The 24,265-nt window shown below is 47.7% G+C and overlaps 47 non-coding genes across 47 annotated transcripts; all 47 read right to left on the bottom strand.

Moving 5' to 3' along the window:
• Positions 1 to 191: 191 nt before the first annotated feature.
• Positions 192 to 264, bottom strand: Trnak-cuu (transfer RNA lysine (anticodon CUU)). The gene has a single exon. It is a non-coding gene; the product is annotated as a tRNA-Lys (tRNA).
• Positions 265 to 704: 440 nt separating this feature from the next.
• Positions 705 to 777, bottom strand: Trnar-ucg (transfer RNA arginine (anticodon UCG)). Its single transcript has one exon. It is a non-coding gene; the product is annotated as a tRNA-Arg (tRNA).
• Positions 778 to 1,328: 551 nt separating this feature from the next.
• On the bottom strand, positions 1,329 to 1,400 carry Trnat-agu (transfer RNA threonine (anticodon AGU)). The gene has a single exon. It is a non-coding gene; the product is annotated as a tRNA-Thr (tRNA).
• Positions 1,401 to 1,721: 321 nt separating this feature from the next.
• Positions 1,722 to 1,794, bottom strand: Trnak-cuu (transfer RNA lysine (anticodon CUU)). The gene has a single exon. It is a non-coding gene; the product is annotated as a tRNA-Lys (tRNA).
• A 440-nt stretch (positions 1,795 to 2,234) lies between these two features.
• Trnar-ucg (transfer RNA arginine (anticodon UCG)) lies at positions 2,235 to 2,307 on the bottom strand. The gene has a single exon. It is a non-coding gene; the product is annotated as a tRNA-Arg (tRNA).
• Positions 2,308 to 2,864: 557 nt separating this feature from the next.
• Trnat-agu (transfer RNA threonine (anticodon AGU)) lies at positions 2,865 to 2,936 on the bottom strand. Its single transcript has one exon. It is a non-coding gene; the product is annotated as a tRNA-Thr (tRNA).
• Positions 2,937 to 3,259: 323 nt separating this feature from the next.
• On the bottom strand, positions 3,260 to 3,332 carry Trnak-cuu (transfer RNA lysine (anticodon CUU)). Its single transcript has one exon. It is a non-coding gene; the product is annotated as a tRNA-Lys (tRNA).
• A 440-nt stretch (positions 3,333 to 3,772) lies between these two features.
• Positions 3,773 to 3,845, bottom strand: Trnar-ucg (transfer RNA arginine (anticodon UCG)). Its single transcript has one exon. It is a non-coding gene; the product is annotated as a tRNA-Arg (tRNA).
• A 557-nt stretch (positions 3,846 to 4,402) lies between these two features.
• Positions 4,403 to 4,474, bottom strand: Trnat-agu (transfer RNA threonine (anticodon AGU)). Its single transcript has one exon. It is a non-coding gene; the product is annotated as a tRNA-Thr (tRNA).
• A 321-nt stretch (positions 4,475 to 4,795) lies between these two features.
• On the bottom strand, positions 4,796 to 4,868 carry Trnak-cuu (transfer RNA lysine (anticodon CUU)). The gene has a single exon. It is a non-coding gene; the product is annotated as a tRNA-Lys (tRNA).
• Positions 4,869 to 5,308: 440 nt separating this feature from the next.
• On the bottom strand, positions 5,309 to 5,381 carry Trnar-ucg (transfer RNA arginine (anticodon UCG)). Its single transcript has one exon. It is a non-coding gene; the product is annotated as a tRNA-Arg (tRNA).
• Positions 5,382 to 5,938: 557 nt separating this feature from the next.
• On the bottom strand, positions 5,939 to 6,010 carry Trnat-agu (transfer RNA threonine (anticodon AGU)). Its single transcript has one exon. It is a non-coding gene; the product is annotated as a tRNA-Thr (tRNA).
• Positions 6,011 to 6,331: 321 nt separating this feature from the next.
• Trnak-cuu (transfer RNA lysine (anticodon CUU)) lies at positions 6,332 to 6,404 on the bottom strand. Its single transcript has one exon. It is a non-coding gene; the product is annotated as a tRNA-Lys (tRNA).
• A 440-nt stretch (positions 6,405 to 6,844) lies between these two features.
• Trnar-ucg (transfer RNA arginine (anticodon UCG)) lies at positions 6,845 to 6,917 on the bottom strand. The gene has a single exon. It is a non-coding gene; the product is annotated as a tRNA-Arg (tRNA).
• Positions 6,918 to 7,489: 572 nt separating this feature from the next.
• On the bottom strand, positions 7,490 to 7,561 carry Trnat-agu (transfer RNA threonine (anticodon AGU)). Its single transcript has one exon. It is a non-coding gene; the product is annotated as a tRNA-Thr (tRNA).
• Positions 7,562 to 7,882: 321 nt separating this feature from the next.
• On the bottom strand, positions 7,883 to 7,955 carry Trnak-cuu (transfer RNA lysine (anticodon CUU)). The gene has a single exon. It is a non-coding gene; the product is annotated as a tRNA-Lys (tRNA).
• Positions 7,956 to 8,395: 440 nt separating this feature from the next.
• Trnar-ucg (transfer RNA arginine (anticodon UCG)) lies at positions 8,396 to 8,468 on the bottom strand. Its single transcript has one exon. It is a non-coding gene; the product is annotated as a tRNA-Arg (tRNA).
• Positions 8,469 to 9,025: 557 nt separating this feature from the next.
• On the bottom strand, positions 9,026 to 9,097 carry Trnat-agu (transfer RNA threonine (anticodon AGU)). Its single transcript has one exon. It is a non-coding gene; the product is annotated as a tRNA-Thr (tRNA).
• Positions 9,098 to 9,418: 321 nt separating this feature from the next.
• On the bottom strand, positions 9,419 to 9,491 carry Trnak-cuu (transfer RNA lysine (anticodon CUU)). Its single transcript has one exon. It is a non-coding gene; the product is annotated as a tRNA-Lys (tRNA).
• A 440-nt stretch (positions 9,492 to 9,931) lies between these two features.
• On the bottom strand, positions 9,932 to 10,004 carry Trnar-ucg (transfer RNA arginine (anticodon UCG)). The gene has a single exon. It is a non-coding gene; the product is annotated as a tRNA-Arg (tRNA).
• Positions 10,005 to 10,570: 566 nt separating this feature from the next.
• Trnat-agu (transfer RNA threonine (anticodon AGU)) lies at positions 10,571 to 10,642 on the bottom strand. Its single transcript has one exon. It is a non-coding gene; the product is annotated as a tRNA-Thr (tRNA).
• Positions 10,643 to 10,963: 321 nt separating this feature from the next.
• Positions 10,964 to 11,036, bottom strand: Trnak-cuu (transfer RNA lysine (anticodon CUU)). The gene has a single exon. It is a non-coding gene; the product is annotated as a tRNA-Lys (tRNA).
• Positions 11,037 to 11,476: 440 nt separating this feature from the next.
• On the bottom strand, positions 11,477 to 11,549 carry Trnar-ucg (transfer RNA arginine (anticodon UCG)). Its single transcript has one exon. It is a non-coding gene; the product is annotated as a tRNA-Arg (tRNA).
• A 560-nt stretch (positions 11,550 to 12,109) lies between these two features.
• Trnat-agu (transfer RNA threonine (anticodon AGU)) lies at positions 12,110 to 12,181 on the bottom strand. The gene has a single exon. It is a non-coding gene; the product is annotated as a tRNA-Thr (tRNA).
• Positions 12,182 to 12,502: 321 nt separating this feature from the next.
• Positions 12,503 to 12,575, bottom strand: Trnak-cuu (transfer RNA lysine (anticodon CUU)). Its single transcript has one exon. It is a non-coding gene; the product is annotated as a tRNA-Lys (tRNA).
• Positions 12,576 to 13,015: 440 nt separating this feature from the next.
• Trnar-ucg (transfer RNA arginine (anticodon UCG)) lies at positions 13,016 to 13,088 on the bottom strand. The gene has a single exon. It is a non-coding gene; the product is annotated as a tRNA-Arg (tRNA).
• A 566-nt stretch (positions 13,089 to 13,654) lies between these two features.
• Positions 13,655 to 13,726, bottom strand: Trnat-agu (transfer RNA threonine (anticodon AGU)). The gene has a single exon. It is a non-coding gene; the product is annotated as a tRNA-Thr (tRNA).
• Positions 13,727 to 14,047: 321 nt separating this feature from the next.
• On the bottom strand, positions 14,048 to 14,120 carry Trnak-cuu (transfer RNA lysine (anticodon CUU)). Its single transcript has one exon. It is a non-coding gene; the product is annotated as a tRNA-Lys (tRNA).
• Positions 14,121 to 14,560: 440 nt separating this feature from the next.
• Trnar-ucg (transfer RNA arginine (anticodon UCG)) lies at positions 14,561 to 14,633 on the bottom strand. The gene has a single exon. It is a non-coding gene; the product is annotated as a tRNA-Arg (tRNA).
• Positions 14,634 to 15,193: 560 nt separating this feature from the next.
• Positions 15,194 to 15,265, bottom strand: Trnat-agu (transfer RNA threonine (anticodon AGU)). The gene has a single exon. It is a non-coding gene; the product is annotated as a tRNA-Thr (tRNA).
• A 321-nt stretch (positions 15,266 to 15,586) lies between these two features.
• Positions 15,587 to 15,659, bottom strand: Trnak-cuu (transfer RNA lysine (anticodon CUU)). Its single transcript has one exon. It is a non-coding gene; the product is annotated as a tRNA-Lys (tRNA).
• Positions 15,660 to 16,099: 440 nt separating this feature from the next.
• Trnar-ucg (transfer RNA arginine (anticodon UCG)) lies at positions 16,100 to 16,172 on the bottom strand. The gene has a single exon. It is a non-coding gene; the product is annotated as a tRNA-Arg (tRNA).
• Positions 16,173 to 16,729: 557 nt separating this feature from the next.
• Positions 16,730 to 16,801, bottom strand: Trnat-agu (transfer RNA threonine (anticodon AGU)). The gene has a single exon. It is a non-coding gene; the product is annotated as a tRNA-Thr (tRNA).
• Positions 16,802 to 17,122: 321 nt separating this feature from the next.
• Positions 17,123 to 17,195, bottom strand: Trnak-cuu (transfer RNA lysine (anticodon CUU)). The gene has a single exon. It is a non-coding gene; the product is annotated as a tRNA-Lys (tRNA).
• Positions 17,196 to 17,635: 440 nt separating this feature from the next.
• On the bottom strand, positions 17,636 to 17,708 carry Trnar-ucg (transfer RNA arginine (anticodon UCG)). The gene has a single exon. It is a non-coding gene; the product is annotated as a tRNA-Arg (tRNA).
• A 578-nt stretch (positions 17,709 to 18,286) lies between these two features.
• Positions 18,287 to 18,358, bottom strand: Trnat-agu (transfer RNA threonine (anticodon AGU)). Its single transcript has one exon. It is a non-coding gene; the product is annotated as a tRNA-Thr (tRNA).
• Positions 18,359 to 18,679: 321 nt separating this feature from the next.
• Positions 18,680 to 18,752, bottom strand: Trnak-cuu (transfer RNA lysine (anticodon CUU)). Its single transcript has one exon. It is a non-coding gene; the product is annotated as a tRNA-Lys (tRNA).
• A 440-nt stretch (positions 18,753 to 19,192) lies between these two features.
• Trnar-ucg (transfer RNA arginine (anticodon UCG)) lies at positions 19,193 to 19,265 on the bottom strand. Its single transcript has one exon. It is a non-coding gene; the product is annotated as a tRNA-Arg (tRNA).
• Positions 19,266 to 19,836: 571 nt separating this feature from the next.
• On the bottom strand, positions 19,837 to 19,908 carry Trnat-agu (transfer RNA threonine (anticodon AGU)). Its single transcript has one exon. It is a non-coding gene; the product is annotated as a tRNA-Thr (tRNA).
• A 321-nt stretch (positions 19,909 to 20,229) lies between these two features.
• On the bottom strand, positions 20,230 to 20,302 carry Trnak-cuu (transfer RNA lysine (anticodon CUU)). The gene has a single exon. It is a non-coding gene; the product is annotated as a tRNA-Lys (tRNA).
• A 440-nt stretch (positions 20,303 to 20,742) lies between these two features.
• Trnar-ucg (transfer RNA arginine (anticodon UCG)) lies at positions 20,743 to 20,815 on the bottom strand. The gene has a single exon. It is a non-coding gene; the product is annotated as a tRNA-Arg (tRNA).
• Positions 20,816 to 21,393: 578 nt separating this feature from the next.
• On the bottom strand, positions 21,394 to 21,465 carry Trnat-agu (transfer RNA threonine (anticodon AGU)). The gene has a single exon. It is a non-coding gene; the product is annotated as a tRNA-Thr (tRNA).
• A 321-nt stretch (positions 21,466 to 21,786) lies between these two features.
• Positions 21,787 to 21,859, bottom strand: Trnak-cuu (transfer RNA lysine (anticodon CUU)). The gene has a single exon. It is a non-coding gene; the product is annotated as a tRNA-Lys (tRNA).
• A 440-nt stretch (positions 21,860 to 22,299) lies between these two features.
• Trnar-ucg (transfer RNA arginine (anticodon UCG)) lies at positions 22,300 to 22,372 on the bottom strand. Its single transcript has one exon. It is a non-coding gene; the product is annotated as a tRNA-Arg (tRNA).
• Positions 22,373 to 22,938: 566 nt separating this feature from the next.
• Positions 22,939 to 23,010, bottom strand: Trnat-agu (transfer RNA threonine (anticodon AGU)). The gene has a single exon. It is a non-coding gene; the product is annotated as a tRNA-Thr (tRNA).
• Positions 23,011 to 23,331: 321 nt separating this feature from the next.
• Positions 23,332 to 23,404, bottom strand: Trnak-cuu (transfer RNA lysine (anticodon CUU)). The gene has a single exon. It is a non-coding gene; the product is annotated as a tRNA-Lys (tRNA).
• Positions 23,405 to 23,844: 440 nt separating this feature from the next.
• Positions 23,845 to 23,917, bottom strand: Trnar-ucg (transfer RNA arginine (anticodon UCG)). The gene has a single exon. It is a non-coding gene; the product is annotated as a tRNA-Arg (tRNA).
• Positions 23,918 to 24,265: the final 348 nt, after the last annotated feature.

Genomic DNA, 24,265 nt, shown 5'->3' with positions numbered 1-24,265 from the left:
TCACACTATATCGATGTACAACTAAAATTCCAAAACAACACATTTATTTCATTTCAGAGTCACTTTCAGCTTCAAATACCGTTCCTCTGATATTCATACGAAGCTAGGCATCGTCGTAACCCGTTACGTTCATTACGCAAGGCTCACGAGAGGGGCGCATGTTGGATCCGCGTAGACACAAAATTTTGCGCCGCCCAGTGTGGGGCTCGAACCCACGACCCTGAGATTAAGAGTCTCATGCTCTACCGACTGAGCTAGCCGGGCTGCACGCAACGCGTTACGAGCCATACAATACTGATTTGACCTGCGACCATCTATTGAAGATTCTTTTGACTACAACTTATTTCCTGCTGCCACAAATCAGCTACAATCCTATTCAATGAAAAATTGTCTGCGAAAGGCATCAAATCTGCTTGAAATGATACGTGGCTATCAGCACCATTATTCAACACACATGCTCGACAGTGCGCAGACGCCTGTGGCGTAGCCCTTGGCTCCTGAATCAGATGCAGTAGTTCCAACAAAAACTCTCCTGAACGGCACTGTGCCGAAAACTTCGCTACAGATCACCCTTGTCTTGCTTGTGCTTCTGGTAGACGCCGGTTTTGCAGCCAGGAAGCGGACAGCAGCAACTTCCAACTAGTTTTAGAGTACTCAAACAACACAGTAAAACAGCATGCATCTTTTGCAGAACAGGAAAAACTCGACCGTGACAGGATTCGAACCTGCAATCTTCGGATCCGAAGTCCGACGCCTTATCCATTAGGCCACACGGTCACTGGTGCAGTATACTTCTCCACACACACTTCATTTTCGCCATTTGTACACTTGGCAGAATGAATTTCCCATCTTTGACGCAGTTCTCCATCTCAAATTTCAGTACTAAAAGTACGACGCTACTTCTTGCTGTGTCCCATCGCAAGTTACATTCAAGCCCTTATGACGCTGATCAAACAAGAGGTGGCAAATCAGCTTCAATCGCTTAGTGCCATCTCAGTCGCTTGCAGAAGGTACCTCACCCTATGTGATACAATGGCGAGTTGTCGCTATTACCAAAGCGGCGGCGGCGGCGCCGACGACGACGACGACCACAATCGCGAGGGTCTTTATCAGGGGTAGAAAATACATCACAAGAACTAAGTATTTCACGTCGGCATTCTCCGGAGACTGCCAAAAGCCGCAGATTCTGGTGCCCACTTTAATAGCACCATTCACACTATTCATTTGCGAGAGCATTTCTTAAATACCGCACCCATTCATAATTTTTTTTATCCTTGACCGCTTTTTTCGAAAGGGCCACGGTGGGAGGGGCTGTTACAAAATTCATTTGCCTCCTGTGAGGATCAAACTCACGACCTCTGGTTTACTAGACCAGCGCTCTGCCACTGAGCTAAGGAGGCGCCTCCTAGCGCCCTTTTCGGGTACTTTGTTCTTACAGAGTAGTGAATCGGAGCCCTTCAGCTCGAAACGCACCGCATGAGCGACCATTATTTGCATTTAGTTAGCACAGCTGCTGCTTTCCTACACATCTCACACTATATCGATGTACAACTAAAATTCCAAAACAACACATTTATTTCATTTCAGAGTCACTTTCAGCTTCAAATACCGTTCCTCTGATATTCATACGAAGCTAGGCATCGTCGTAACCCGTTACGTTCATTACGCAAGGCTCACGAGAGGGGCGCATGTTGGATCCGCGTAGACACAAAATTTTGCGCCGCCCAGTGTGGGGCTCGAACCCACGACCCTGAGATTAAGAGTCTCATGCTCTACCGACTGAGCTAGCCGGGCTGCACGCAACGCGTTACGAGCCATACAATACTGATTTGACCTGCGACCATCTATTGAAGATTCTTTTGACTACAACTTATTTCCTGCTGCCACAAATCAGCTACAATCCTATTCAATGAAAAATTGTCTGCGAAAGGCATCAAATCTGCTTGAAATGATACGTGGCTATCAGCACCATTATTCAACACACATGCTCGACAGTGCGCAGACGCCTGTGGCGTAGCCCTTGGCTCCTGAATCAGATGCAGTAGTTCCAACAAAAACTCTCCTGAACGGCACTGTGCCGAAAACTTCGCTACAGATCACCCTTGTCTTGCTTGTGCTTCTGGTAGACGCCGGTTTTGCAGCCAGGAAGCGGACAGCAGCAACTTCCAACTAGTTTTAGAGTACTCAAACAACACAGTAAAACAGCATGCATCTTTTGCAGAACAGGAAAAACTCGACCGTGACAGGATTCGAACCTGCAATCTTCGGATCCGAAGTCCGACGCCTTATCCATTAGGCCACACGGTCACTGGTGCAGTATACTTCTCCACACACACTTCATTTTCGCCATTTGTACACTTGGCAGAATGAATTTCCCATCTTTGACGCAGTTCTCCATCTCAAATTTCAGTACTAAAAGTACGACGCTACTTCTTGCTGTGTCCCATCGCAAGTTACATTCAAGCCCTTATGACGCTGATCAAACAAGAGGTGGCAAATCAGCTTCAATCGCTTAGTGCCATCTCAGTCGCTTGCAGAAGGTACCTCACCCTATGTGATACAATGGCGAGTTGTCGCTATTACCAAAGCGGCGGCGGCGGCGCCGACGACGACGACGACGACGACCACAATCGCGAGGGTCTTTATCAGGGGTAGAAAATACATCACAAGAACTAAGTATTTCACGTCGGCATTCTCCGGAGACTGCCAAAAGCTGCAGATTCTGGTGCCCACTTTAATAGCACCATTCACACTATTCATTTGCGAGAGCATTTCTTAAATACCGCACCCATTCATAATTTTTTTTATCCTTGACCGCTTTTTTCGAAAGGGCCACGGTGGGAGGGGCTGTTACAAAATTCATTTGCCTCCTGTGAGGATCGAACTCACGACCTCTGGTTTACTAGACCAGCGCTCTGCCACTGAGCTAAGGAGGCGCCTCCTAGCGCCCTTTTCGGGTACTTTGTTCTTACAGAGTAGTGAATCGGAGCCCTTCAGCTCGAAACGCACCGCATGAGTGACCATTATTTGCATTTAGTTAGCACAGCTGCTGCTTTCCTACACATCTCACACTATATATCGATGTACAACTAAAATTCCAAAACAACACATTTATTTCATTTCAGAGTCACTTTCAGCTTCAAATACCGTTCCTCTGATATTCATACGAAGCTAGGCATCGTCGTAACCCGTTACGTTCATTACGCAAGGCTCACGAGAGGGGCGCATGTTGGATCCGCGTAGACACAAAATTTTGCGCCGCCCAGTGTGGGGCTCGAACCCACGACCCTGAGATTAAGAGTCTCATGCTCTACCGACTGAGCTAGCCGGGCTGCACGCAACGCGTTACGAGCCATACAATACTGATTTGACCTGCGACCATCTATTGAAGATTCTTTTGACTACAACTTATTTCCTGCTGCCACAAATCAGCTACAATCCTATTCAATGAAAAATTGTCTGCGAAAGGCATCAAATCTGCTTGAAATGATACGTGGCTATCAGCACCATTATTCAACACACATGCTCGACAGTGCGCAGACGCCTGTGGCGTAGCCCTTGGCTCCTGAATCAGATGCAGTAGTTCCAACAAAAACTCTCCTGAACGGCACTGTGCCGAAAACTTCGCTACAGATCACCCTTGTCTTGCTTGTGCTTCTGGTAGACGCCGGTTTTGCAGCCAGGAAGCGGACAGCAGCAACTTCCAACTAGTTTTAGAGTACTCAAACAACACAGTAAAACAGCATGCATCTTTTGCAGAACAGGAAAAACTCGACCGTGACAGGATTCGAACCTGCAATCTTCGGATCCGAAGTCCGACGCCTTATCCATTAGGCCACACGGTCACTGGTGCAGTATACTTCTCCACACACACTTCATTTTCGCCATTTGTACACTTGGCAGAATGAATTTCCCATCTTTGACGCAGTTCTCCATCTCAAATTTCAGTACTAAAAGTACGACGCTACTTCTTGCTGTGTCCCATCGCAAGTTACATTCAAGCCCTTATGACGCTGATCAAACAAGAGGTGGCAAATCAGCTTCAATCGCTTAGTGCCATCTCAGTCGCTTGCAGAAGGTACCTCACCCTATGTGATACAATGGCGAGTTGTCGCTATTACCAAAGCGGCGGCGGCGGCGCCGACGACGACGACGACGACGACCACAATCGCGAGGGTCTTTATCAGGGGTAGAAAATACATCACAAGAACTAAGTATTTCACGTCGGCATTCTCCGGAGACTGCCAAAAGCAGCAGATTCTGGTGCCCACTTTAATAGCACCATTCACACTATTCATTTGCGAGAGCATTTCTTAAATACCGCACCCATTCATAATTTTTTTTATCCTTGACCGCTTTTTTCGAAAGGGCCACGGTGGGAGGGGCTGTTACAAAATTCATTTGCCTCCTGTGAGGATCGAACTCACGACCTCTGGTTTACTAGACCAGCGCTCTGCCACTGAGCTAAGGAGGCGCCTCCTAGCGACCTTTTCGGGTACTTTGTTCTTACAGACTAGTGAATCGGAGCCCTTCAGCTCGAAACGCACCGCATGAGCGACCATTATTTGCATTTAGTTAGCACAGCTGCTGCTTTCCTACACATCTCACACTATATCGATGTACAACTAAAATTCCAAAACAACACATTTATTTCATTTCAGAGTCACTTTCAGCTTCAAATACCGTTCCTCTGATATTCATACGAAGCTAGGCATCGTCGTAACCCGTTACGTTCATTACGCAATGCTCACGAGAGGGGCGCATGTTGGATCCGCGTAGACACAAAATTTTGCGCCGCCCAGCGTGGGGCTCGAACCCACGACCCTGAGATTAAGAGTCTCATGCTCTACCGACTGAGCTAGCCGGGCTGCACGCAACGCGTTACGAGCCATACAATACTGATTTGACCTGCGACCATCTATTGAAGATTCTTTTGACTACAGCTTATTTCCTGCTGCCACAAATCAGCTACAATCCTATTCAATGAAAAATTGTCTCCGAAAGGCATCAAATCTGCTTGAAATGATACGTGGCTATCAGCACCATTATTCAACACACATGCTCGACAGTGCGCAGACGCCTGTGGCGTAGCCCTTGGCTCCTGAATCAGATGCAGTAGTTCCAACAAAAACTCTCCTGAACGGCACTGTGCCGAAAACTTCGCTACAGATCACCCTTGTCTTGCTTGTGCTTCTGGTAGACGCCGGTTTTGCAGCCAGGAAGCGGACAGCAGCAACTTCCAACTAGTTTTAGAGTACTCAAACAACACAGTAAAACAGCATGCATCTTTTGCAGAACAGGAAAAACTCGACCGTGACAGGATTCGAACCTGCAATCTTCGGATCCGAAGTCCGACGCCTTATCCATTAGGCCACACGGTCACTGGTGCAGTATACTTCTCCACACACACTTCATTTTCGCCATTTGTACACTTGGCAGAATGAATTTCCCATCTTTGACGCAGTTCTCCATCTCAAATTTCAGTACTAAAAGTACGACGCTACTTCTTGCTGTGTCCCATCGCAAGTTACATTCAAGCCCTTATGACGCTGATCAAACAAGAGGTGGCAAATCAGCTTCAATCGCTTAGTGCCATCTCAGTCGCTTGCAGAAGGTACCTCACCCTATGTGATACAATGGCGAGTTGTCGCTATTACCAAAGCGGCGGCGGCGGCGCCGACGACGACGACGACGACGACCACAATCGCGAGGGTCTTTATCAGGGGTAGAAAATACATCACAAGAACTAAGTATTTCACGTCGGCATTCTCCGGAGACTGCCAAAAGCCGCAGATTCTGGTGCCCACTTTAATAGCACCATTCACACTATTCATTTGCGAGAGCATTTCTTAAATACCGCACCCATTCATAATTTTTTTTATCCTTGACCGCTTTTTTCGAAAGGGCCACGGTGGGAGGGGCTGTTACAAAATTCATTTGCCTCCTGTGAGGATCGAACTCACGACCTCTGGTTTACTAGACCAGCGCTCTGCCACTGAGCTAAGGAGGCGCCTCCTAGCGCCCTTCTCGGGTACTTTGTTCTTACAGAGTAGTGAATTGGAGCCCTTCAGCTCGAAACGCACTGCATGAGCGACCATTATTTGCATTTAGTTAGCACAGCTGCTGCTTTCCTACACATCTCACACTATATCGATGTACAACTAAAATTCCAAAACAACACATTTATTTCATTTCAGAGTCACTTTCAGCTTCAAATACCGTTCCTCTGATATTCATACGAAGCTAGGCATCGTCGTAACACGTTACGTTCATTACGCAAGGCTCACGAGAGGGGCGCATGTTGGATCCGCGTAGACACAAAATTTTGCGCCGCCCAGCGTGGGGCTCGAACCCACGACCCTGAGATTAAGAGTCTCATGTTCTACCGACTGAGCTAGCCGGGCTGCACGCAACGCGTTACGAGCCATACAATACTGATTTGACCTGCGACCATCTATTGAAGATTCTTTTGACTACAACTTATTTCCTGCTGCCACAAATCAGCTACAATCCTATTCAATGAAAAATTGTCTCCGAAAGGCATCAAATCTGCTTGAAATGATACGTGGCTATCAGCACCATTATTCAACACACATGCTCGACAGTGCGCAGACGCCTGTGGCGTAGCCCTTGGCTCCTGAATCAGATGCAGTAGTTCCAACAAAAACTCTCCTGAACGGCACTGTGCCGAAAACTTCGCTACAGATCACCCTTGTCTTGCTTGTGCTTCTGGTAGACGCCGGTTTTGCAGCCAGGAAGCGGACAGCAGCAACTTCCAACTAGTTTTAGAGTACTCAAACAACACAGTAAAACAGCATGCATCTTTTGCAGAACAGGAAAAACTCGACCGTGACAGGATTCGAACCTGCAATCTTCGGATCCGAAGTCCGACGCCTTATCCATTAGGCCACACGGTCACTGGTGCAGTATACTTCTCCACACACACTTCATTTTCGCCATTTGTACACTTGGCAGAATGAATTTCCCATCTTTGACGCAGTTCTCCATCTCAAATTTCAGTACTAAAAGTACGACGCTACTTCTTGCTGTGTCCCATCGCAAGTTACATTCAAGCCCTTATGACGCTGATCAAACAAGAGGTGGCAAATCAGCTTCAATCGCTTAGTGCCATCTCAGTCGCTTGCAGAAGGTACCTCACCCTATGTGATACAATGGCGAGTTGTCGCTATTACCAAAGCGGCGGCGGCGGCGCCGACGACGACGACGACGACGACGACGACGACGACGACGACAATCGCGAGGGTCTTTATCAGGGGTAGAAAATACATCACAAGAACTAAGTATTTCACGTCGGCATTCTCCGGAGACTGCCAAAAGCTGCAGATTCTGGTGCCCACTTTAATAGCACCATTCACACTATTCATTTGCGAGAGCATTTCTTAAATACCGCACCCATTCATAATTTTTTTTATCCTTGACCGCTTTTTTCGAAAGGGCCACGGTGGGAGGGGCTGTTACAAAATTCATTTGCCTCCTGTGAGGATCGAACTCACGACCTCTGGTTTACTAGACCAGCGCTCTGCCACTGAGCTAAGGAGGCGCCTCCTAGCGCCCTTTTCGGGTACTTTGTTCTTACAGAGTAGTGAATCGGAGCCCTTCAGCTCGAAACGCACCGCATGAGTGACCATTATTTGCATTTAGTTAGCACAGCTGCTGCTTTCCTACACATCTCACACTATATCGATGTACAACTAAAATTCCAAAACAACACATTTATTTCATTTCAGAGTCACTTTCAGCTTCAAATACCGTTCCTCTGATATTCATACGAAGCTAGGCATCGTCGTAACCCGTTACGTTCATTACGCAAGGCTCACGAGAGGGGCGCATGTTGGATCCGCGTAGACACAAAATTTTGCGCCGCCCAGTGTGGGGCTCGAACCCACGACCCTGAGATTAAGAGTCTCATGCTCTACCGACTGAGCTAGCCGGGCTGCACGCAACGCGTTACGAGCCATACAATACTGATTTGACCTGCGACCATCTATTGAAGATTCTTTTGACTACAACTTATTTCCTGCTGCCACAAATCAGCTACAATCCTATTCAATGAAAAATTGTCTGCGAAAGGCATCAAATCTGCTTGAAATGATACGTGGCTATCAGCACCATTATTCAACACACATGCTCGACAGTGCGCAGACGCCTGTGGCGTAGCCCTTGGCTCCTGAATCAGATGCAGTAGTTCCAACAAAAACTCTCCTGAACGGCACTGTGCCGAAAACTTCGCTACAGATCACCCTTGTCTTGCTTGTGCTTCTGGTAGACGCCGGTTTTGCAGCCAGGAAGCGGACAGCAGCAACTTCCAACTAGTTTTAGAGTACTCAAACAACACAGTAAAACAGCATGCATCTTTTGCAGAACAGGAAAAACTCGACCGTGACAGGATTCGAACCTGCAATCTTCGGATCCGAAGTCCGACGCCTTATCCATTAGGCCACACGGTCACTGGTGCAGTATACTTCTCCACACACACTTCATTTTCGCCATTTGTACACTTGGCAGAATGAATTTCCCATCTTTGACGCAGTTCTCCATCTCAAATTTCAGTACTAAAAGTACGACGCTACTTCTTGCTGTGTCCCATCGCAAGTTACATTCAAGCCCTTATGACGCTGATCAAACAAGAGGTGGCAAATCAGCTTCAATCGCTTAGTGCCATCTCAGTCGCTTGCAGAAGGTACCTCACCCTATGTGATACAATGGCGAGTTGTCGCTATTACCAAAGCGGCGGCGGCGGCGCCGACGACGACGACGACGACGACCACAATCGCGAGGGTCTTTATCAGGGGTAGAAAATACATCACAAGAACTAAGTATTTCACGTCGGCATTCTCCGGAGACTGCCAAAAGCAGCAGATTCTGGTGCCCACTTTAATAGCACCATTCACACTATTCATTTGCGAGAGCATTTCTTAAATACCGCACCCATTCATAATTTTTTTTATCCTTGACCGCTTTTTTCGAAAGGGCCACGGTGGGAGGGGCTGTTACAAAATTCATTTGCCTCCTGTGAGGATCGAACTCACGACCTCTGGTTTACTAGACCAGCGCTCTGCCACTGAGCTAAGGAGGCGCCTCCTAGCGACCTTTTCGGGTACTTTGTTCTTACAGACTAGTGAATCGGAGCCCTTCAGCTCGAAACGCACCGCATGAGCGACCATTATTTGCATTTAGTTAGCACAGCTGCTGCTTTCCTACACATCTCACACTATATCGATGTACAACTAAAATTCCAAAACAACACATTTATTTCATTTCAGAGTCACTTTCAGCTTCAAATACCGTTCCTCTGATATTCATACGAAGCTAGGCATCGTCGTAACCCGTTACGTTCATTACGCAATGCTCACGAGAGGGGCGCATGTTGGATCCGCGTAGACACAAAATTTTGCGCCGCCCAGCGTGGGGCTCGAACCCACGACCCTGAGATTAAGAGTCTCATGCTCTACCGACTGAGCTAGCCGGGCTGCACGCAACGCGTTACGAGCCATACAATACTGATTTGACCTGCGACCATCTATTGAAGATTCTTTTGACTACAGCTTATTTCCTGCTGCCACAAATCAGCTACAATCCTATTCAATGAAAAATTGTCTCCGAAAGGCATCAAATCTGCTTGAAATGATACGTGGCTATCAGCACCATTATTCAACACACATGCTCGACAGTGCGCAGACGCCTGTGGCGTAGCCCTTGGCTCCTGAATCAGATGCAGTAGTTCCAACAAAAACTCTCCTGAACGGCACTGTGCCGAAAACTTCGCTACAGATCACCCTTGTCTTGCTTGTGCTTCTGGTAGACGCCGGTTTTGCAGCCAGGAAGCGGACAGCAGCAACTTCCAACTAGTTTTAGAGTACTCAAACAACACAGTAAAACAGCATGCATCTTTTGCAGAACAGGAAAAACTCGACCGTGACAGGATTCGAACCTGCAATCTTCGGATCCGAAGTCCGACGCCTTATCCATTAGGCCACACGGTCACTGGTGCAGTATACTTCTCCACACACACTTCATTTTCGCCATTTGTACACTTGGCAGAATGAATTTCCCATCTTTGACGCAGTTCTCCATCTCAAATTTCAGTACTAAAAGTACGACGCTACTTCTTGCTGTGTCCCATCGCAAGTTACATTCAAGCCCTTATGACGCTGATCAAACAAGAGGTGGCAAATCAGCTTCAATCGCTTAGTGCCATCTCAGTCGCTTGCAGAAGGTACCTCACCCTATGTGATACAATGGCGAGTTGTCGCTATTACCAAAGCGGCGGCGGCGGCGCCGACGACGACGACGACGACGACGACGACGACGACAATCGCGAGGGTCTTTATCAGGGGTAGAAAATACATCACAAGAACTAAGTATTTCACGTCGGCATTCTCCGGAGACTGCCAAAAGCTGCAGATTCTGGTGCCCACTTTAATAGCACCATTCACACTATTCATTTGCGAGAGCATTTCTTAAATACCGCACCCATTCATAATTTTTTTTATCCTTGACCGCTTTTTTCGAAAGGGCCACGGTGGGAGGGGCTGTTACAAAATTCATTTGCCTCCTGTGAGGATCGAACTCACGACCTCTGGTTTACTAGACCAGCGCTCTGCCACTGAGCTAAGGAGGCGCCTCCTAGCGCCCTTTTCGGGTACTTTGTTCTTACAGAGTAGTGAATCGGAGCCCTTCAGCTCGAAACGCACCGCATGAGTGACCATTATTTGCATTTAGTTAGCACAGCTGCTGCTTTCCTACACATCTCACACTATATCGATGTACAACTAAAATTCCAAAACAACACATTTATTTCATTTCAGAGTCACTTTCAGCTTCAAATACCGTTCCTCTGATATTCATACGAAGCTAGGCATCGTCGTAACCCGTTACGTTCATTACGCATGGCTCACGAGAGGGGCGCATGTTGGATCCGCGTAGACACAAAATTTTGCGCCGCCCAGTGTGGGGCTCGAACCCACGACCCTGAGATTAAGAGTCTCATGCTCTACCGACTGAGCTAGCCGGGCTGCACGCAACGCGTTACGAGCCATACAATACTGATTTGACCTGCGACCATCTATTGAAGATTCTTTTGACTACAACTTATTTCCTGCTGCCACAAATCAGCTACAATCCTATTCAATGAAAAATTGTCTGCGAAAGGCATCAAATCTGCTTGAAATGATACGTGGCTATCAGCACCATTATTCAACACACATGCTCGACAGTGCGCAGACGCCTGTGGCGTAGCCCTTGGCTCCTGAATCAGATGCAGTAGTTCCAACAAAAACTCTCCTGAACGGCACTGTGCCGAAAACTTCGCTACAGATCACCCTTGTCTTGCTTGTGCTTCTGGTAGACGCCGGTTTTGCAGCCAGGAAGCGGACAGCAGCAACTTCCAACTAGTTTTAGAGTACTCAAACAACACAGTAAAACAGCATGCATCTTTTGCAGAACAGGAAAAACTCGACCGTGACAGGATTCGAACCTGCAATCTTCGGATCCGAAGTCCGACGCCTTATCCATTAGGCCACACGGACACTGGTGCAGTATACTTCTCCACACACACTTCATTTTCGCCATTTGTACACTTGGAAGAATGAATTTCCCATCTTTGACGCAGTTCTCCATCTCAAATTTCAGTACTAAAAGTACGACGCTACTTCTTGCTGTGTCCCATCGCAAGTTACATTCAAGCCCTTATGACGCTGATCAAACAAGAGGTGGCAAATCAGCTTCAATCGCTTAGTGCCATCTCAGTCGCTTGCAGAAGGTACCTCACCCTATGTGATACAATGGCGAGTTGTCGCTATTACCAAAGCGGCGGCGGCGGCGCCGACGACGACGACGACGACGACGACCACAATCGCGAGGGTCTTTATCAGGGGTAGAAAATACATCACAAGAACTAAGTATTTCACGTCGGCATTCTCCGGAGACTGCCAAAAGCAGCAGATTCTGGTGCCCACTTTAATAGCACCATTCACACTATTCATTTGCGAGAGCATTTCTTAAATACCGCACCCATTCATAATTTTTTTTATCCTTGACCGCTTTTTTCGAAAGGGCCACGGTGGGAGGGGCTGTTACAAAATTCATTTGCCTCCTGTGAGGATCGAACTCACGACCTCTGGTTTACTAGACCAGCGCTCTGCCACTGAGCTAAGGAGGCGCCTCCTAGCGACCTTTTCGGGTACTTTGTTCTTACAGACTAGTGAATCGGAGCCCTTCAGCTCGAAACGCACCGCATGAGCGACCATTATTTGCATTTAGTTAGCACAGCTGCTGCTTTCCTACACATCTCACACTATATCGATGTACAACTAAAATTCCAAAACAACACATTTATTTCATTTCAGAGTCACTTTCAGCTTCAAATACCGTTCCTCTGATATTCATACGAAGCTAGGCATCGTCGTAACCCGTTACGTTCATTACGCAATGCTCACGAGAGGGGCGCATGTTGGATCCGCGTAGACACAAAATTTTGCGCCGCCCAGCGTGGGGCTCGAACCCACGACCCTGAGATTAAGAGTCTCATGCTCTACCGACTGAGCTAGCCGGGCTGCACGCAACGCGTTACGAGCCATACAATACTGATTTGACCTGCGACCATCTATTGAAGATTCTTTTGACTACAGCTTATTTCCTGCTGCCACAAATCAGCTACAATCCTATTCAATGAAAAATTGTCTCCGAAAGGCATCAAATCTGCTTGAAATGATACGTGGCTATCAGCACCATTATTCAACACACATGCTCGACAGTGCGCAGACGCCTGTGGCGTAGCCCTTGGCTCCTGAATCAGATGCAGTAGTTCCAACAAAAACTCTCCTGAACGGCACTGTGCCGAAAACTTCGCTACAGATCACCCTTGTCTTGCTTGTGCTTCTGGTAGACGCCGGTTTTGCAGCCAGGAAGCGGACAGCAGCAACTTCCAACTAGTTTTAGAGTACTCAAACAACACAGTAAAACAGCATGCATCTTTTGCAGAACAGGAAAAACTCGACCGTGACAGGATTCGAACCTGCAATCTTCGGATCCGAAGTCCGACGCCTTATCCATTAGGCCACACGGTCACTGGTGCAGTATACTTCTCCACACACACTTCATTTTCGCCATTTGTACACTTGGCAGAATGAATTTCCCATCTTTGACGCAGTTCTCCATCTCAAATTTCAGTACTAAAAGTACGACGCTACTTCTTGCTGTGTCCCATCGCAAGTTACATTCAAGCCCTTATGACGCTGATCAAACAAGAGGTGGCAAATCAGCTTCAATCGCTTAGTGCCATCTCAGTCGCTTGCAGAAGGTACCTCACCCTATGTGATACAATGGCGAGTTGTCGCTATTACCAAAGCGGCGGCGGCGGCGCCGACGACGACGACGACGACGACGACGACGACGACAATCGCGAGGGTCTTTATCAGGGGTAGAAAATACATCACAAGAACTAAGTATTTCACGTCGGCATTCTCCGGAGACTGCCAAAAGCTGCAGATTCTGGTGCCCACTTTAATAGCACCATTCACACTATTCATTTGCGAGAGCATTTCTTAAATACCGCACCCATTCATAATTTTTTTTATCCTTGACCGCTTTTTTCGAAAGGGCCACGGTGGGAGGGGCTGTTACAAAATTCATTTGCCTCCTGTGAGGATCGAACTCACGACCTCTGGTTTACTAGACCAGCGCTCTGCCACTGAGCTAAGGAGGCGCCTCCTAGCGCCCTTTTCGGGTACTTTGTTCTTACAGAGTAGTGAATCGGAGCCCTTCAGCTCGAAACGCACCGCATGAGTGACCATTATTTGCATTTAGTTAGCACAGCTGCTGCTTTCCTACACATCTCACACTATATCGATGTACAACTAAAATTCCAAAACAACACATTTATTTCATTTCAGAGTCACTTTCAGCTTCAAATACCGTTCCTCTGATATTCATACGAAGCTAGGCATCGTCGTAACCCGTTACGTTCATTACGCATGGCTCACGAGAGGGGCGCATGTTGGATCCGCGTAGACACAAAATTTTGCGCCGCCCAGTGTGGGGCTCGAACCCACGACCCTGAGATTAAGAGTCTCATGCTCTACCGACTGAGCTAGCCGGGCTGCACGCAACGCGTTACGAGCCATACAATACTGATTTGACCTGCGACCATCTATTGAAGATTCTTTTGACTACAACTTATTTCCTGCTGCCACAAATCAGCTACAATCCTATTCAATGAAAAATTGTCTGCGAAAGGCATCAAATCTGCTTGAAATGATACGTGGCTATCAGCACCATTATTCAACACACATGCTCGACAGTGCGCAGACGCCTGTGGCGTAGCCCTTGGCTCCTGAATCAGATGCAGTAGTTCCAACAAAAACTCTCCTGAACGGCACTGTGCCGAAAACTTCGCTACAGATCACCCTTGTCTTGCTTGTGCTTCTGGTAGACGCCGGTTTTGCAGCCAGGAAGCGGACAGCAGCAACTTCCAACTAGTTTTAGAGTACTCAAACAACACAGTAAAACAGCATGCATCTTTTGCAGAACAGGAAAAACTCGACCGTGACAGGATTCGAACCTGCAATCTTCGGATCCGAAGTCCGACGCCTTATCCATTAGGCCACACGGACACTGGTGCAGTATACTTCTCCACACACACTTCATTTTCGCCATTTGTACACTTGGAAGAATGAATTTCCCATCTTTGACGCAGTTCTCCATCTCAAATTTCAGTACTAAAAGTACGACGCTACTTCTTGCTGTGTCCCATCGCAAGTTACATTCAAGCCCTTATGACGCTGATCAAACAAGAGGTGGCAAATCAGCTTCAATCGCTTAGTGCCATCTCAGTCGCTTGCAGAAGGTACCTCACCCTATGTGATACAATGGCGAGTTGTCGCTATTACCAAAGCGGCGGCGGCGGCGCCGACGACGACGACGACGACGACGACCACAATCGCGAGGGTCTTTATCAGGGGTAGAAAATACATCACAAGAACTAAGTATTTCACGTCGGCATTCTCCGGAGACTGCCAAAAGCAGCAGATTCTGGTGCCCACTTTAATAGCACCATTCACACTATTCATTTGCGAGAGCATTTCTTAAATACCGCACCCATTCATAATTTTTTTTATCCTTGACCGCTTTTTTCGAAAGGGCCACGGTGGGAGGGGCTGTTACAAAATTCATTTGCCTCCTGTGAGGATCGAACTCACGACCTCTGGTTTACTAGACCAGCGCTCTGCCACTGAGCTAAGGAGGCGCCTCCTAGCGACCTTTTCGGGTACTTTGTTCTTACAGACTAGTGAATCGGAGCCCTTCAGCTCGAAACGCACCGCATGAGCGACCATTATTTGCATTTAGTTAGCACAGCTGCTGCTTTCCTACACATCTCACACTATATCGATGTACAACTAAAATTCCAAAACAACACATTTATTTCATTTCAGAGTCACTTTCAGCTTCAAATACCGTTCCTCTGATATTCATACGAAGCTAGGCATCGTCGTAACCCGTTACGTTCATTACGCAATGCTCACGAGAGGGGCGCATGTTGGATCCGCGTAGACACAAAATTTTGCGCCGCCCAGCGTGGGGCTCGAACCCACGACCCTGAGATTAAGAGTCTCATGCTCTACCGACTGAGCTAGCCGGGCTGCACGCAACGCGTTACGAGCCATACAATACTGATTTGACCTGCGACCATCTATTGAAGATTCTTTTGACTACAGCTTATTTCCTGCTGCCACAAATCAGCTACAATCCTATTCAATGAAAAATTGTCTCCGAAAGGCATCAAATCTGCTTGAAATGATACGTGGCTATCAGCACCATTATTCAACACACATGCTCGACAGTGCGCAGACGCCTGTGGCGTAGCCCTTGGCTCCTGAATCAGATGCAGTAGTTCCAACAAAAACTCTCCTGAACGGCACTGTGCCGAAAACTTCGCTACAGATCACCCTTGTCTTGCTTGTGCTTCTGGTAGACGCCGGTTTTGCAGCCAGGAAGCGGACAGCAGCAACTTCCAACTAGTTTTAGAGTACTCAAACAACACAGTAAAACAGCATGCATCTTTTGCAGAACAGGAAAAACTCGACCGTGACAGGATTCGAACCTGCAATCTTCGGATCCGAAGTCCGACGCCTTATCCATTAGGCCACACGGTCACTGGTGCAGTATACTTCTCCACACACACTTCATTTTCGCCATTTGTACACTTGGCAGAATGAATTTCCCATCTTTGACGCAGTTCTCCATCTCAAATTTCTGTACTAAAAGTACGACGCTACTTCTTGCTGTGTCCCATCGCAAGTTACATTCAAGCCCTTATGACGCTGATCAAACAAGAGGTGGCAAATCAGCTTCAATCGCTTAGTGCCATCTCAGTCGCTTGCAGAAGGTACCTCACCCTATGTGATACAATGGCGAGTTGTCGCTATTACCAAAGCGGCGGCGGCGCCGCCGACGACGACGACGACGACGACGACAATCGCGAGGGTCTTTATCAGGGGTAGAAAATACATCACAAGAACTAAGTATTTCACGTCGGCATTCTCCGGAGACTGCCAAAAGCAGCAGATTCTGGTGCCCACTTTAATAGCACCATTCACACTATTCATTTGCGAGAGCATTTCTTAAATACCGCACCCATTCATAATTTTTTTTATCCTTGACCGCTTTTTTCGAAAGGGCCACGGTGGGAGGGGCTGTTACAAAATTCATTTGCCTCCTGTGAGGATCGAACTCACGACCTCTGGTTTACTAGACCAGCGCTCTGCCACTGAGCTAAGGAGGCGCCTCCTAGCGACCTTTTCGGGTACTTTGTTCTTACAGACTAGTGAATCGGAGCCCTTCAGCTCGAAACGCACCGCATGAGCGACCATTATTTGCATTTAGTTAGCACAGCTGCTGCTTTCCTACACATCTCACACTATATCGATGTACAACTAAAATTCCAAAACAACACATTTATTTCATTTCAGAGTCACTTTCAGCTTCAAATACCGTTCCTCTGATATTCATACGAAGCTAGGCATCGTCGTAACCCGTTACGTTCATTACGCAATGCTCACGAGAGGGGCGCATGTTGGATCCGCGTAGACACAAAATTTTGCGCCGCCCAGCGTGGGGCTCGAACCCACGACCCTGAGATTAAGAGTCTCATGCTCTACCGACTGAGCTAGCCGGGCTGCACGCAACGCGTTACGAGCCATACAATACTGATTTGACCTGCGACCATCTATTGAAGATTCTTTTGACTACAGCTTATTTCCTGCTGCCACAAATCAGCTACAATCCTATTCAATGAAAAATTGTCTCCGAAAGGCATCAAATCTGCTTGAAATGATACGTGGCTATCAGCACCATTATTCAACACACATGCTCGACAGTGCGCAGACGCCTGTGGCGTAGCCCTTGGCTCCTGAATCAGATGCAGTAGTTCCAACAAAAACTCTCCTGAACGGCACTGTGCCGAAAACTTCGCTACAGATCACCCTTGTCTTGCTTGTGCTTCTGGTAGACGCCGGTTTTGCAGCCAGGAAGCGGACAGCAGCAACTTCCAACTAGTTTTAGAGTACTCAAACAACACAGTAAAACAGCATGCATCTTTTGCAGAACAGGAAAAACTCGACCGTGACAGGATTCGAACCTGCAATCTTCGGATCCGAAGTCCGACGCCTTATCCATTAGGCCACACGGTCACTGGTGCAGTATACTTCTCCACACACACTTCAGTTTCGCCATTTGTACACTTGGCAGAATGAATTTCCCATCTTTGACGCAGTTCTCCATCTCAAATTTCTGTACTAAAAGTACGACGCTACTTCTTGCTGTGTCCCATCGCAAGTTACATTCAAGCCCTTATGACGCTGATCAAACAAGAGGTGGCAAATCAGCTTCAATCGCTTAGTGCCATCTCAGTCGCTTGCAGAAGGTACCTCACCCTATGTGATACAATGGCGAGTTGTCGCTATTACCAAAGCGGCGGCGGCGCCGCCGACGACGACGACGACGACGACGACGACGACGACGACGACGACGACAATCGCGAGGGTCTTTATCAGGGGTAGAAAATACATCACAAGAACTAAGTATTTCACGTCGGCATTCTCCGGAGACTGCCAAAAGCAGCAGATTCTGGTGCCCACTTTAATAGCACCATTCACACTATTCATTTGCGAGAGCATTTCTTAAATACCGCACCCATTCATAATTTTTTTTATCCTTGACCGCTTTTTTCGAAAGGGCCACGGTGGGAGGGGCTGTTACAAAATTCATTTGCCTCCTGTGAGGATCGAACTCACGACCTCTGGTTTACTAGACCAGCGCTCTGCCACTGAGCTAAGGAGGCGCCTCCTAGCGACCTTTTCGGGTACTTTGTTCTTACAGACTAGTGAATCGGAGCCCTTCAGCTCGAAACGCACCGCATGAGCGACCATTATTTGCATTTAGTTAGCACAGCTGCTGCTTTCCTACACATCTCACACTATATCGATGTACAACTAAAATTCCAAAACAACACATTTATTTCATTTCAGAGTCACTTTCAGCTTCAAATACCGTTCCTCTGATATTCATACGAAGCTAGGCATCGTCGTAACCCGTTCCGTTCATTACGCAATGCTCACGAGAGGGGCGCATGTTGGATCCGCGTAGACACAAAATTTTGCGCCGCCCAGCGTGGGGCTCGAACCCACGACCCTGAGATTAAGAGTCTCATGCTCTACCGACTGAGCTAGCCGGGCTGCACGCAACGCGTTACGAGCCATACAATACTGATTTGACCTGCGACCATCTATTGAAGATTCTTTTGACTACAGCTTATTTCCTGCTGCCACAAATCAGCTACAATCCTATTCAATGAAAAATTGTCTCCGAAAGGCATCAAATCTGCTTGAAATGATACGTGGCTATCAGCACCATTATTCAACACACATGCTCGACAGTGCGCAGACGCCTGTGGCGTAGCCCTTGGCTCCTGAATCAGATGCAGTAGTTCCAACAAAAACTCTCCTGAACGGCACTGTGCCGAAAACTTCGCTACAGATCACCCTTGTCTTGCTTGTGCTTCTGGTAGACGCCGGTTTTGCAGCCAGGAAGCGGACAGCAGCAACTTCCAACTAGTTTTAGAGTACTCAAACAACACAGTAAAACAGCATGCATCTTTTGCAGAACAGGAAAAACTCGACCGTGACAGGATTCGAACCTGCAATCTTCGGATCCGAAGTCCGACGCCTTATCCATTAGGCCACACGGTCACTGGTGCAGTATACTTCTCCACACACACTTCAGTTTCGCCATTTGTACACTTGGCAGAATGAATTTCCCATCTTTGACGCAGTTCTCCATCTCAAATTTCTGTACTAAAAGTACGACGCTACTTCTTGCTGTGTCCCATCGCAAGTTACATTCAAGCCCTTATGACGCTGATCAAACAAGAGGTGGCAAATCAGCTTCAATCGCTTAGTGCCATCTCAGTCGCTTGCAGAAGGTACCTCACCCTATGTGATACAATGGCGAGTTGTCGCTATTACCAAAGCGGCGGCGGCGCCGACGACGACGACGACGACGACGACGACGACGACGACGACGACAATCGCGAGGGTCTTTATCAGGGGTAGAAAATACATCACAAGAACTAAGTATTTCACGTCGGCATTCTCCGGAGACTGCCAAAAGCAGCAGATTCTGGTGCCCACTTTAATAGCACCATTCACACTATTCATTTGCGAGAGCATTTCTTAAATACCGCACCCATTCATAATTTTTTTTTCCTTGACCGCTTTTTTCGAAAGGGCCACGGTGGGAGGGGCTGTTACAAAATTCATTTGCCTCCTGTGAGGATCGAACTCACGACCTCTGGTTTACTAGACCAGCGCTCTGCCACTGAGCTAAGGAGGCGCCTCCTAGCGACCTTTTCGGGTACTTTGTTCTTACAGACTAGTGAATCGGAGCCCTTCAGCTCGAAACGCACCGCATGAGCGACCATTATTTGCATTTAGTTAGCACAGCTGCTGCTTTCCTACACATCTCACACTATATCGATGTACAACTAAAATTCCAAAACAACACATTTATTTCATTTCAGAGTCACTTTCAGCTTCAAATACCGTTCCTCTGATATTCATACGAAGCTAGGCATCGTCGTAACCCGTTACGTTCATTACGCAATGCTCACGAGAGGGGCGCATGTTGGATCCGCGTAGACACAAAATTTTGCGCCGCCCAGCGTGGGGCTCGAACCCACGACCCTGAGATTAAGAGTCTCATGCTCTACCGACTGAGCTAGCCGGGCTGCACGCAACGCGTTACGAGCCATACAATACTGATTTGACCTGCGACCATCTATTGAAGATTCTTTTGACTACAGCTTATTTCCTGCTGCCACAAATCAGCTACAATCCTATTCAATGAAAAATTGTCTCCGAAAGGCATCAAATCTGCTTGAAATGATACGTGGCTATCAGCACCATTATTCAACACACATGCTCGACAGTGCGCAGACGCCTGTGGCGTAGCCCTTGGCTCCTGAATCAGATGCAGTAGTTCCAACAAAAACTCTCCTGAACGGCACTGTGCCGAAAACTTCGCTACAGATCACCCTTGTCTTGCTTGTGCTTCTGGTAGACGCCGGTTTTGCAGCCAGGAAGCGGACAGCAGCAACTTCCAACTAGTTTTAGAGTACTCAAACAACACAGTAAAACAGCATGCATCTTTTGCAGAACAGGAAAAACTCGACCGTGACAGGATTCGAACCTGCAATCTTCGGATCCGAAGTCCGACGCCTTATCCATTAGGCCACACGGTCACTGGTGCAGTATACTTCTCCACACACACTTCAGTTTCGCCATTTGTACACTTGGCAGAATGAATTTCCCATCTTTGACGCAGTTCTCCATCTCAAATTTCTGTACTAAAAGTACGACGCTACTTCTTGCTGTGTCCCATCGCAAGTTACATTCAAGCCCTTATGACGCTGATCAAACAAGAGGTGGCAAATCAGCTTCAATCGCTTAGTGCCATCTCAGTCGCTTGCAGAAGGTACCTCACCCTATGTGATACAATGGCGAGTTGTCGCTATTACCAAAGCGGCGGCGGCGCCGCCGCCGACGACGACGACGACGACGACGACGACGACGACGACGACGACAATCGCGAGGGTCTTTATCAGGGGTAGAAAATACATCACAAGAACTAAGTATTTCACGTCGGCATTCTCCGGAGACTGCCAAAAGCAGCAGATTCTGGTGCCCACTTTAATAGCACCATTCACACTATTCATTTGCGAGAGCATTTCTTAAATACCGCACCCATTCATAATTTTTTTTATCCTTGACCGCTTTTTTCGAAAGGGCCACGGTGGGAGGGGCTGTTACAAAATTCATTTGCCTCCTGTGAGGATCGAACTCACGACCTCTGGTTTACTAGACCAGCGCTCTGCCACTGAGCTAAGGAGGCGCCTCCTAGCGACCTTTTCGGGTACTTTGTTCTTACAGACTAGTGAATCGGAGCCCTTCAGCTCGAAACGCACCGCATGAGCGACCATTATTTGCATTTAGTTAGCACAGCTGCTGCTTTCCTACACATCTCACACTATATCGATGTACAACTAAAATTCCAAAACAACACATTTATTTCATTTCAGAGTCACTTTCAGCTTCAAATACCGTTCCTCTGATATTCATACGAAGCTAGGCATCGTCGTAACCCGTTACGTTCATTACGCAATGCTCACGAGAGGGGCGCATGTTGGATCCGCGTAGACACAAAATTTTGCGCCGCCCAGCGTGGGGCTCGAACCCACGACCCTGAGATTAAGAGTCTCATGCTCTACCGACTGAGCTAGCCGGGCTGCACGCAACGCGTTACGAGCCATACAATACTGATTTGACCTGCGACCATCTATTGAAGATTCTTTTGACTACAGCTTATTTCCTGCTGCCACAAATCAGCTACAATCCTATTCAATGAAAAATTGTCTCCGAAAGGCATCAAATCTGCTTGAAATGATACGTGGCTATCAGCACCATTATTCAACACACATGCTCGACAGTGCGCAGACGCCTGTGGCGTAGCCCTTGGCTCCTGAATCAGATGCAGTAGTTCCAACAAAAACTCTCCTGAACGGCACTGTGCCGAAAACTTCGCTACAGATCACCCTTGTCTTGCTTGTGCTTCTGGTAGACGCCGGTTTTGCAGCCAGGAAGCGGACAGCAGCAACTTCCAACTAGTTTTAGAGTACTCAAACAACACAGTAAAACAGCATGCATCTTTTGCAGAACAGGAAAAACTCGACCGTGACAGGATTCGAACCTGCAATCTTCGGATCCGAAGTCCGACGCCTTATCCATTAGGCCACACGGTCACTGGTGCAGTATACTTCTCCACACACACTTCAGTTTCGCCATTTGTACACTTGGCAGAATGAATTTCCCATCTTTGACGCAGTTCTCCATCTCAAATTTCTGTACTAAAAGTACGACGCTACTTCTTGCTGTGTCCCATCGCAAGTTACATTCAAGCCCTTATGACGCTGATCAAACAAGAGGTGGCAAATCAGCTTCAATCGCTTAGTGCCATCTCAGTCGCTTGCAGAAGGTACCTCACCCTATGTGATACAATGGCGAGTTGTCGCTATTACCAAAGCGGCGGCGGCGCCGCCGCCGACGACGACGACGACGACGACGACGACGACAATCGCGAGGGTCTTTATCAGGGGTAGAAAATACATCACAAGAACTAAGTATTTCACGTCGGCATTCTCCGGAGACTGCCAAAAGCAGCAGATTCTGGTGCCCACTTTAATAGCACCATTCACACTATTCATTTGCGAGAGCATTTCTTAAATACCGCACCCATTCATAATTTTTTTTATCCTTGACCGCTTTTTTCGAAAGGGCCACGGTGGGAGGGGCTGTTACAAAATTCATTTGCCTCCTGTGAGGATCGAACTCACGACCTCTGGTTTACTAGACCAGCGCTCTGCCACTGAGCTAAGGAGGCGCCTCCTAGCGACCTTTTCGGGTACTTTGTTCTTACAGACTAGTGAATCGGAGCCCTTCAGCTCGAAACGCACCGCATGAGCGACCATTATTTGCATTTAGTTAGCACAGCTGCTGCTTTCCTACACATCTCACACTATATCGATGTACAACTAAAATTCCAAAACAACACATTTATTTCATTTCAGAGTCACTTTCAGCTTCAAATACCGTTCCTCTGATATTCATACGAAGCTAGGCATCGTCGTAACCCGTTACGTTCATTACGCAATGCTCACGAGAGGGGCGCATGTTGGATCCGCGTAGACACAAAATTTTGCGCCGCCCAGCGTGGGGCTCGAACCCACGACCCTGAGATTAAGAGTCTCATGCTCTACCGACTGAGCTAGCCGGGCTGCACGCAACGCGTTACGAGCCATACAATACTGATTTGACCTGCGACCATCTATTGAAGATTCTTTTGACTACAGCTTATTTCCTGCTGCCACAAATCAGCTACAATCCTATTCAATGAAAAATTGTCTCCGAAAGGCATCAAATCTGCTTGAAATGATACGTGGCTATCAGCACCATTATTCAACACACATGCTCGACAGTGCGCAGACGCCTGTGGCGTAGCCCTTGGCTCCTGAATCAGATGCAGTAGTTCCAACAAAAACTCTCCTGAACGGCACTGTGCCGAAAACTTCGCTACAGATCACCCTTGTCTTGCTTGTGCTTCTGGTAGACGCCGGTTTTGCAGCCAGGAAGCGGACAGCAGCAACTTCCAACTAGTTTTAGAGTACTCAAACAACACAGTAAAACAGCATGCATCTTTTGCAGAACAGGAAAAACTCGACCGTGACAGGATTCGAACCTGCAATCTTCGGATCCGAAGTCCGACGCCTTATCCATTAGGCCACACGGTCACTGGTGCAGTATACTTCTCCACACACACTTCAGTTTCGCCATTTGTACACTTGGCAGAATGAATTTCCCATCTTTGACGCAGTTCTCCATCTCAAATTTCTGTACTAAAAGTACGACGCTACTTCTTGCTGTGTCCCATCGCAAGTTACATTCAAGCCCTTATGACGCTGATCAAACAAGAGGTGGCAAATCAGCTTCAATCGCTTAGTGCCATCTCAGTCGCTTGCAGAAGGTACCTCACCCTATGTGATACAATGGCGAGTTGTCGCTATTACCAAAGCGGCGGCGGCGCCGCCGCCGACGACGACGACGACGACGACGACGACGACAATCGCGAGGGTCTTTAT

This window comes from Schistocerca cancellata, unplaced genomic scaffold (genome assembly GCF_023864275.1).
Source record: "Schistocerca cancellata isolate TAMUIC-IGC-003103 unplaced genomic scaffold, iqSchCanc2.1 HiC_scaffold_354, whole genome shotgun sequence".
Lineage (NCBI taxonomy): Eukaryota > Metazoa > Arthropoda > Insecta > Orthoptera > Acrididae > Schistocerca > Schistocerca cancellata.
This window is presented reverse-complemented; position numbering and strand designations above follow the sequence as displayed.